Source organism: Pongo abelii, chromosome 6 (genome assembly GCF_028885655.2).
Source record: "Pongo abelii isolate AG06213 chromosome 6, NHGRI_mPonAbe1-v2.0_pri, whole genome shotgun sequence".
Taxonomy (NCBI): domain Eukaryota; kingdom Metazoa; phylum Chordata; class Mammalia; order Primates; family Hominidae; genus Pongo; species Pongo abelii.
The window spans coordinates 9697182-9707856 of NC_071991.2; the positions used below are offsets into that span (position 1 = coordinate 9697182).

At 45.2% G+C, this 10675-nt stretch overlaps 1 non-coding gene across 1 annotated transcript; it reads left to right on the forward strand.

Annotated features, from left to right (window-relative positions):
• The first annotated feature begins 7250 nt into the window (after nucleotides 1–7250).
• On the forward strand, nucleotides 7251–7376 carry LOC112134497 (small nucleolar RNA SNORA40). The gene has a single exon (XR_002915918.1). It is a non-coding gene; the product is annotated as a small nucleolar RNA SNORA40 (small nucleolar RNA).
• Nucleotides 7377–10675: the final 3299 nt, after the last annotated feature.

The window sequence follows — 10675 nt, forward strand, 5'->3', positions numbered from 1 at the left end:
ATCTGCCTAAATAATTTTTTTCTAGCTTCTGTATCAGTGACAGAAGGGATCTTTCTTCTCCCTCCCTCATTTCCACACCTGGGTGCATCTACCTGGTTTGGGGGAGCGTGAGCGACACAAGGAACAAAGGTTGAGAAGGAATCAGCAGAAGAAAAGGCACAGAACTGAAAACAAAGCATCTTCTACAGAGTCAGATATAACAGCACAGGGCCTGGGATACTGTGTGACCTAGAGAAAAGGGAGCAAAGCCAGCCTTGGGCCCATCTTTACACAGAAATCTGGAAGAAACAAAACTATAAACTGGTGAGGTCTTAAGAGTGCACAGGTTTTTAATCTGTAATATTGACCAACAGTCAGCAAATACATTTCTTTCTCACCAGTATGGCAATGATGCAACTGAGCAACAAGTTGAAATCAAAGAACTGATGGCATGGAGGCAGCATCCTGGTTTTATTCCATGCTCATCCCTTCCTGTTCATGCCTGGATTTTTTTTAATTCTTTTTCTTTTTCTTGGTGAAACAGGGTCTCACTTTGTCGTCCAGGCTGGAGTGCAGTAGCACGATCTTAGGTCACTGCAACATCAACCTCCGGGCTCAAGTGATCCTCCCACCTCAGCCTCCTGAGTAGCTGGGACAACAGGTGCACACCACCATGCTTGGCTAATTTTTTTTGGGTTTTTGTGTGTTTTTTGTTTGTTTTTTTTTCAGACGGAGTCTAGCTCTGTCACCCAGGCTGGAGTCCAGTGGCATGATCGCAGCTCACTGCAAGCTCCGCTCCCAGGTTGACGCCATTCTCCTGCCTCAGCCTCCCGAGTAGCTGGGACTACAGGGGCCTGCCACCATGCCCAGCTAATTTTTTTTGTATTTTTAGTAGAGACGGGGTTTCACCGTGTTAGCCAGGATGGTCTCAATTTCCTGACCTCGTGATCCACCTGCCTCAGCCTCCCAAAGTGCTGGGATTACAGGCGTGAGCCACTGCACCCAGCCTTTTTTTTTTTTTTGTATTCTTTTGTAGCACCGTGGTCTCACTATGTTGCCCAGTCTGCCTGAATTTTCTAATAAATTATCCTTCCTGTACTTTCTTTTTTTTTGTTTTGTTTTGTTTTGTTTTGTTTTGGAGATGAATTCTAGCTCTGTCACCCAGGCTGGAGTGCAGTGGTGCCATCTCAGCTCACTGCAACCTGTGCCTCCCAGGTTCAAGTGATTCTCCTGCCTCAGCCTCCCGAGTAGCTGGGATTACAGGTGCACACCACCACACCCAGCTAGTTTTTGTGTTTTAGTAGAGATGGGGTTTCACCATGTTGGCCAGGCTCGTCTCGAACTCCTGACCTCAGGTGATCCACCCACCTCAGCCTCCTGAAGTGCTGAGATTACAGGAGTGAGCCACCACGCCCGGCCTCCTCCATGTACTTTCTAGCATATAAAGGTAAGTCTTTCTGCCCGTATGAGCATGCAATGCTAGAAAGCTGACAGGAGAAAAAGGCTGGACATGAAACGCATGTGGGCAGCTCTTGACCCCATTTGCCAGGTCCTCCTTCTTGACTCCTTGCTGCCCCACAGTAGGACTCTGCAGTTGACCCCCACCACAAAGTCCTCTACATTTTCACAAGTCCTTACTTAGTGACTTTCTCTACACCAGAATGTTTAGGCCCAGTGGAGTCCTCCCCAGGTCTCAGGCCACTGCCCACCCCAGCAATCAGGCCTTCTTCCACTATGGTTTTGAATGCAGGAAGGCTGAGTCTCTGGGATCCTGGAGCCAGGTGGTGGGGATGGAGGATAGGAGAAGATCCAAGTTCAGAAAGTCAGGAAAGAAATCTTGTGGGAATGTGAATTAATTCAACCATTGTGGAAGACAGTATGGCAATTCCTCAAAGATTTAGAACCAGAAATTCCATTTGACCCCGCAATTCCACTACTGGGTGTATACCTCAAAGGAATATAAATACTTCTATTATAAAGATACATGCACATATGCGTTCATTGCAGCACTATTCACAATAGCAAAGACATGGAATCAACCCAAGTGCCCATCGATGATAGGCTGAATAAAGAAAATATGCTACGTATACACCATGGAATGCTATGCAGTCATAAAAAATAATGAGATCATGTGCTTTGCAAGGACATGGATGAAGCTGGAAACGATTATCCCCAGCAAACTAGCGCAGGAATGGAAAACCAAACACTGCCTGTTCTCACTTATAACTGGGAGCTGAACAATGAGAACACATGGACACAGGGAGGGAAACAACACACACTGGGGCCTGTCATGGGAGGGCATAGGTTAGGGGAGAGCATTAGGAAAAAGAGCTAATGCGTGCAGGGTTTAACACCTAGGTGATGGGTTGATACGTGCAGCAAACCACCATGGCACATGTTTACCTATGTAACAAATCTGGACATCCTACACTTGTACCCAGGAACTTAAAAAATAAAATAAAGCCAGGCACAGTGGCTCACGCCTGTAATCCCAGCACTTTGGGAGGCCAAGGCAGGTGGCTTACTTGAGGTCAGGAGTTCAAGACCAGCCTGATCAACACGGAGAAACCCTGTCTCTACTAAAAATACAAAATTAGCCAGGCATGGTGGCACATGCCTGTAATCCCAGCTACTTGGGAGGCTGAAGCAGGAGAATCGCTTGAACCCGGGAGGCAGAGGTTGCAGTGAGCTGAGATCATGCCATTGCACTCCAGCCTGAGCAACAAGAGCAAAACTCCATCTCAAAAAAAAAATCAAATTAAAATTAAATAAAAAAGAAAGAAATCTTCATGGTAACCTTGAAAAACATCGTAGACTCTGCCAAGGAGAGAGAGGGCCAGTGCACTGAGGACTGTGGTTGGAAGGTAGAAACATGCTGTTTTCACAGCTCATGGGGCAGCCCCAAGCAGGTGTGAAAAGGAGGATTAGCAGGAAGAAAATATCAAAGCCCTGAAGGGGAAATCAAAGGTAAAAGTAGAAATGCACAGACATTTCCCCATTTCCCAACCCCACAACACATCTGCTTCCTCCTTCTCCATCATTCCCTCATCTCTCCAGGCCTCAGCTCACACAGGAAGTGATAGCAGAGTCACTTCTTATCCAGGCACCCCTGATCTCTCACCTCCACACCCAACTCATCTGAGGATGATCCCTCTTAGAAGGTACCAGACTTAGGGCTGGACATGGTGGCTCATGCCTGTAATTCCAGTGCTTTGGGAAGCCAAGGCAGGAGAATGCTTGAGGCCAGGAGTTCCAGACCAGCCTGGGCAACAGAGCAAGATTCCCACCTCTACAAAAATTTAAAAATTATCTGGGCATGGTGGTGTGCACCTGTAGTCCCTGCTGCTTAGGAGGCTGAGGCAGGAAGATCGCTTGAGACCAGGAGTGAGACTGCAGTGAGCTATGACGGCACCACTGCACTCCAGCCTGAGTGACAAAGTGAGACCCTATCTCAAAAAAAAAGAAAGTAAGAAAGAATCAGAATGGTGGCTCTGCTAGTCACTACCTGCTTGACAATGAGCAAGTAACTTAATTATCTAGGCTGCATTGCATCAATGAGTTTTGAGAATTCAGTGTGGCAAAACCAGCCTATATGAGTTTCCTGAGGGCAGGGAAGATGTGCCTCTTGATCTGCCCTGAAACCCCTTTGCCAAAGACAATGTTCAGCATTTAGAACTTGCTTGGTAAATAGAGTCCATAGTTTGCAGTCCATGCTAGCTACTCACAAATTGTTGTTTTCCTTGCCACATACTGTGAGAGCTACACGGAACCCTAAGGAGCTACTAATCCAGCTGACACACGTGGAAACTGACTCAGACTAAGTGATACATACAGGTCATATGGACTGCCAGACACGGGGCAAGACTAGATGCTAGTTCCTCAGACCAGGTGAAGCGTTGATACCAAGGCATGCAATAAGGGGTAAAGGGTGGAATTAAAGAACAAAATGCTGAGACTCTGGCTCCAGGAAGAGAGATAAGAAAGTAGCCTGGGCTGTCTCCTAAGTAGGAGTGATTAAAGCACGGGGAACTGGGAAAGAAGAAGTTATGAGTTACAGGGATGATGGGCACTAGGTATTTACAGTAGACGGGATTTATTAAGTACTGTGTACCAGGTGCATGTTATGTCTTTTATTTTACCTTAATTGTTTTAGAAACAGGGTCTCACTCTGTTGCCCAGGCTGGAATGTGAGGTTGCAGTACAGCTCACTGTGATCTCAAACTCCTGGACTCAGGCAATCCTCCCAACTCACCCTGAGTATCTGGGACTACAGGCATGCGCCACCACACCCGACTAATTTTTTTAAATTATTTTTTGTAGAGTCAGGGTCATTAATCATAATGCTCACTATATTGGGTAAAATCCTTATTAGGAGTTACTCTTTTAAATAATCAGATGGAGGAGGTTGAAGCCCTAAGCCCAGGTTGCACTGATCTCAGAAAGTGGGATTCAAGGAGAGGAAAACAATGGAGAATTATTACAAATGGATGGTAGAGATGGGGACACCAGGAATTTGGGATGAGGATGCTAAAAGTAAGATAAAAGATGGCCAGGCGCAGTGGCTCACGCCTGTAATCCCAGCACTTTAGGAGGCCAAGGTGGGCAGATCACCTGAGGTCGGAAGTTTGAGACCAGCCTGACCAACATGGAGAAACCCCACCTCTACTAAAAATACAAAATTAGCTGGGCTTGGTGGTGCATCCCTGAAATTGCAGCTGCTCGGGAGGCTGAGGCAGGAGAATGGCTTGAACCCAGGAGGCGGAGGTTGCAGTGAGCCAAGATAGCACCATTGCACTCCAGCCTGGGCAGCAAGAGCGAAACTCCATCTCAAAAAAAAAAAAAAGACTAGAAGTAAGCATTCTACAATCATTAGACTGGGCAAATGAACTCTTAAGATGGGAAGAAAAGTTGCAAAAAATTAGAGCTTTAAAATAATTTTACTTGGTTTTGGAATACTTATGAATGTCATGTCTGCTTCTCTTACTATTTACAATATATCCAAAGAAACTGTTTGCTGACTTCAGTGGCTGCAAATCTGATTTTTCTCTTCCAGCCACTCATAGGCTCCTTCTTGTGGCAAAACATGCTATTACTCCTAAGACTCAAACACCAACCCAAGCATAAATGTCTGGCAAGTGAAGATGTTAAGAGTTTTGTTTTATTTGCAAACTATGCATCTGACAAAGGTCGAATAGCTAGCATCTATACGGAACTTAAACAAATTTATAAGAGAAAAACAAACAACCCCATGAAAAAGTGAGCAAAGGACAGGAACAGACACTTCTCAAAAGAAGACATACATGCGGCCAACAGACATATGAAAAAACTCAACATCACTGGTCATTAGGGAAATGCAAATCAAAACCACAGTGAGATACCATCTCATACCAGTCAGAAAGGCTATTATTAAAAAGTCAAAAAATGACAGATGCCGGCAAGGTTGCAGAAAAAAGGGAACATTTGCACATTGTTGCTGGGAGTGTAAATTAGTTCAATCATTGTGGGAAGCAGTATGGCGATTCCTCAAAGAGCTAAAAGCAGAACTACCATTCAACCCAGCAATCCCATTACTGACTATATACCCAGAGGAATATAAAGCATTCTGCCGTAAAGACATGGTGGCTGATGCCTGTAATCCCAGCACTTTGGGAGGCCGAGGCAGGCAGATCACCTGAGGTCAGGAGTTCAAGACCAGCCTGGCCAACATGGTGAAACCCTGGTCTCTACTAAAAATACAAAAATTAGCTGGGCACAGTGGCTCACACCTGTAATCCCAGCTACTCGGGAGGCCCAGGCAGGAGAGTCATTTAAACCCAGGAGGCAGAGGTTGTAGTGAGCCAAGATTGCATCACTGTACTCCAGCCTGGGTGACAGAGCTAGACTCTGTCTCCAAAAAAAAAAAAAAGACACATCCACATGAGTGTTCATTGCAGCACTATTTACAATAATGAAGTGCCAAGACAAGCTCGGTTGGGGAGGCCCTAACCCAGTGGCACTAGAAGAATTAAAGACACACACACAGAAATATAGAGGTGTGAAGTGGGAAATCAGTGGTCTCGCAGCCTTCAGAGCTGAGATCCCCGAACAGAGATTTACCCACATATTTATTAACAGCAAACCAGTCATTATCATTGTTTCTATAGATATTAATTTAACTAAAAGTATCCATTATAAGAAACAAAGGGATGGGCTGAATTAAAGGAATAGGTTGGGCTAGTTAACTGCAGCAGGAACATGTCCTTAAGACACAGATCGCTCATGCTATTGTTTGTGGCTTAAGAATGCCTTTAAGTGGTTTTCCACCCTGAGCGGGCCAGGTGTTCCTTGCCCTCATTCCTGTAAACCCACAAACTTCCAGCTTGGGTGTTAGGGCCATTATGAACATGTTACAGTGCTGCAGAGATTTTGTTTATGGCCAGTCTTGGGGCCAGTTTATGGCCAGATTTTGGGGGGCTTGCTCCCAACAGTGAAGACATGGAACCAACTTAAATGCCCATCAGTGACAGATTGGATAAAGAAAATATGGTACATATACACCATGAAATATTATGCAGCCATAAAAAAGAATGAGATCGTATCTTTTGAGGGAATATAGATGAAGCTGGAGTCTATAATCCTTAGCAAACTAATGCAGCAATAGAACACCAAATACCGCACGTTCTCACTTATAAGTGGGAGCTAAATGATGAGAACTTATGAACACAAAGAAAGAAACAACAGACACTGGGGTCTGCTTGAGGGTGGGAGGAGGGAGAAAAGCAGAAAAGACAACTATTGGGTACTGGGCTTAATACCTGGGTGATGAAATAATATATACAACAAACCACGATGACATGTGTTTACCTATGTAACAAATCTTCACACGTACCCCCAAACCTAAAATAAAAGTTTTAAAAAAGAGTTTTGTTTTCAAAATCCTTTCTTCCTAGTAGGTTGCAAATTGTACTGAATAAGAATAACCAGGGATGGGGCCGGGCACGGTGGCTCACGCCTGTAATCCCAGCACTTTGGGAGGCTGAGGCAGGTAGATCACGTGAGGTCAGGAGTTCGTGACCAGCCTGACCAGCATGGAGAAACCCTGTCTCTACTAAAAATACAAAAGTTAGCAAGGCATGGTGGCACATGCCTGTAATCCCAGCTACTCAGGAGGCTGAGGCAGGAGAATCACTTGAACCCAGGAGACGGAGGTTGCAGTGAGCCGAGATTGCATCATTGCACTCCAGCCTGGGTGACAGAGTGAGACTCTATCTAAAAATAAAAATAAAAAAAATAGTTCCTTGGAAGTTAAAGGTTAAGCTTCAGGACTAATTCAAAGGCAGGTGCAAAAAATAAACCCTCTTTTGTAACCCAGAACTCATTTTTCAGTATGAGTTTTGATACATATAAGAAGGAAGGCCAGGAACGGTGGCTCACGCCTGTAATCCTAGCACTTTGGGAGGCCGAGGCGGGTGGATCATGAGATCAGGAGATCAAGACCATCCTGGTTAACATGGTGAAACCCCGGCACTACTAAAAATACAAAAAATTAGCCGGGGGTCGTGGTGGGTGCCTGTAGTCCCAGCTACTCGGAAGGCTGAGGCAGGAGAATGGCATGAACCCAGGAGGTGGAGCTTGCAATGAGCCGAGATTGCGCCACTGCACTCCAGCCTGGGTGACAGTGCCAGGCTCCGTCTCAAAAAAAAAAAAAAAAAAAAAAGAAGGAATATGATACCTGAGACGGTTTAAAATAATGGAGGTATTGATAACCACAAAGGTTGGTTCCAGGACTGTACGGTTGATCATTTAAAAGCATAGGACATAAGGAAAATCTCAGCTATGTTGATTTAGTATTCCATTGTCATGCTTACATGATATAACAAGACAGCTTTTCCTAAAGGCTTTTATCTTGAGAACATGATTTCTAGAGTTGTAATGGCATATCCCACAGATTTGTACTATGCTTGAGTGTGATTCCTTAGGAACAAATATGATTTGAACTCATTCACGTTTAGAGAGGGCGTCAAGTTGAAAACCAGGCAGATTCATTTACCCTAAAAATGACTCTAAAGTAAAGTGATTGAAGAAATTAGATTCCAGAGATTCTGGGTGGGAATTTTGAAGTGTATTTACATTCAAGTGGACATAAAAGAGGCCAAAATTCAAGAATTGTGGGCTGACAGGAGAGCTGTGGATTAAGCATCAGTTCTATTAAAAGGGGGGCTGGGCACAGTGGCTCACACATTTAATCCCAGTGATTCAGGAGGCTGAGGTGGGAGGATGGCTTGAACCCAGGAGTTCGAGACCAGCCTGGGCAATATAGCAAGACCCCATTACAGGTATGAGCCACTGCATCTGGCCTCATCTTTTAATTAGCATAAAGCCCTTAGTTCCTACACCTTTGCTCCACAAGAGTGAAGTCAACACTGAGCCTCATCGAGACATCTCTTCCCACTGTGGGCCCCGAAGCTCAGTGAAGCTAATTTGCTGGCCTCTGGAGGACCAAAGTCTGTGTCTAGAAATGGTTCCAGCAACTTCTCCACACCCCATAATGAAATAGATTACTGGGCTTTTTCCTGATGTGATGCAAGATCAAATACACTTTGAGTAATTCAGATTTTAGACTACACCAGCCAAAATCACAAGGTCACTGTGCTACTGTCTTGAGTTGGTGAAGCTCTTTTCATTCTACCTAATCACCCTGTGGCCCCGGGTGACAGCCAGCCTCTCTCCAGCCAAGAAGATCATGACTACAGTTGTGTAGTGTTTGGTTCATAAAAGATCTGAACAGGAAATTCAGGCCATTCCAGGCTGGAGTGCAGTGATGCAATCATAGCTCACTGCAGCCTTGAACTCCTGGGCTCAAGCAATCCTTCCTCCTTAGCCTACTGGGTAGCAAGGACTACAGGCATGCACCACCATGCCTGGCTCATTTTTTCTTTTTTTTTTTTTTTTTTTTTTTGGTTTTTGTAGAGACAGGGATCTCACTATGTTTCCCAGGCTGGTCTCAAACTCCTGGACTCAAGTGATTCTCCCACTTCAGCCTTCCAAAGTACTGGCATTACAGGTATGAACAACCATGCCTAGCCCCATATTAGTGTTTTCCCTTTTTTTTTTTTTTTTTTTTTTGTACTTTTAGTAGAGACGGGGTTTCACCATGTTAGCCAGGATGGTCTTGATCTCCTGACCTCGTAATCTGCCCACCTCGGCCTCCCAAAGTGCTGGGATTACAGACGTAAGCCACCACGCCTGGCCCCATATTAGTATTTTTCCTATACAATATTAGATGAGCAATATGTAAAAATACTGATTTGAACAGGTTTATTCCATTTAGTCAGAGAAGATAAGCCAAAGCGCTCAGGAGGAAATCGCCCAGCCAGTGACATTTCACAGTAACATCGAATACTTTGAGCAAATAAAGAATAGCACATGACAGGAGGAACATTTCAATTTTTTAAAAAAAGCAAAGGGCAACATGAGCAGGCCAGGGCAAAGGAAGATTTGAATGTGAGCTCTGGCCTCACAACAGGAGAGATGGGTGAGGGTAGAAGAAGGCAAGGAAACCTCAGAAGATCCAAGTCTTGGCCAGATGTGGAGGGAGAGCAATGGGGCACAGAGCTACTCAGAATTCTGCAAACTCTTTTTATTTATTTATTTATTTATTTATTTATTTATTTATTTATTTTTGAGATGGAGTCTTGCTCTGTCACCCAGGCTGGAGTGCAGTGATACAATCTTGGCTCACTGCAACCTCCGCCTCCCAGGTTCAAGCAATTCTCCTGCCTCAGCCTCCCGAGTAGCTGAGATTACAGGCGCCCGCCACCACACCCGGCTGATTTTTGTGTGTTTAGTAGAGATGGGGTTTCACCATGTTGGCCAGGCTGGTCTTGAACACCTGACCTCAGGTGATCCACCCACCTCAGCCTCCCAAAGTGCTGGGATTACAGGCATGAGCCACAGCGCCCTGCCTGAAAACTCTTTTACACAAACCCAAGCCTCTTCTGTGCCTCAGTTTCCCCACACTCCTTGGCTCCCTGGGAGACCCGGCCCTCCGCTCCAGCCGCTCCGCATCTCCACACCATGTTGGTCTTGGCCCACACAGCCAGAGCTTGTTTGAGAGCCCTCAGCTCTCCAGGGCACAGCTCAAGGATACAGGAATTGGCCCTGGGGTTGTCAGATCCCCTCCAAGTCCCAGGGAGTGAGTTTCCTCAAATGAGTCACCAACCGCCATGCACAGGTTTCAACCCCAAAAGACACAGCAGAGCTCTCACCTTGACCTTCTCATGAAGCCTCAACTGCCTGTGTCTGTGCTTTTCCTTCCCATGTGACAAGAACTTTCCTTACATCCTGTCCTCAGCCTCCCACTCTGGATTATTCCAAAGTCCATCCTCCAAGCTGGGCTCCTTAAGGAAATCATTCCCAGCCTTCGGAATTCTAAGTCAAACATCTCCTCTTTTTGGAAAGCCTAAATTTGAAGGCTATCCTTCCCCACCACCCGGTTTTTTGTTTGTTTTTTGGTTTTTTTTTTTTTCGTAACGCTTTGGGTCCAACTTGGAAATCAAAGCTGAGAAATTACTTCTTCAGCCTAATGAAATCCACATTTCCTCTTCTGGGGCAAAAAGTTCTATCTGAACGTAGAGAGCCCCAGGGAAGAAAGCTCAGTCAAGAGGGAAAAATACAGCAACTGTATTTTTCAATTCAAAATAGGATGACACCCTCA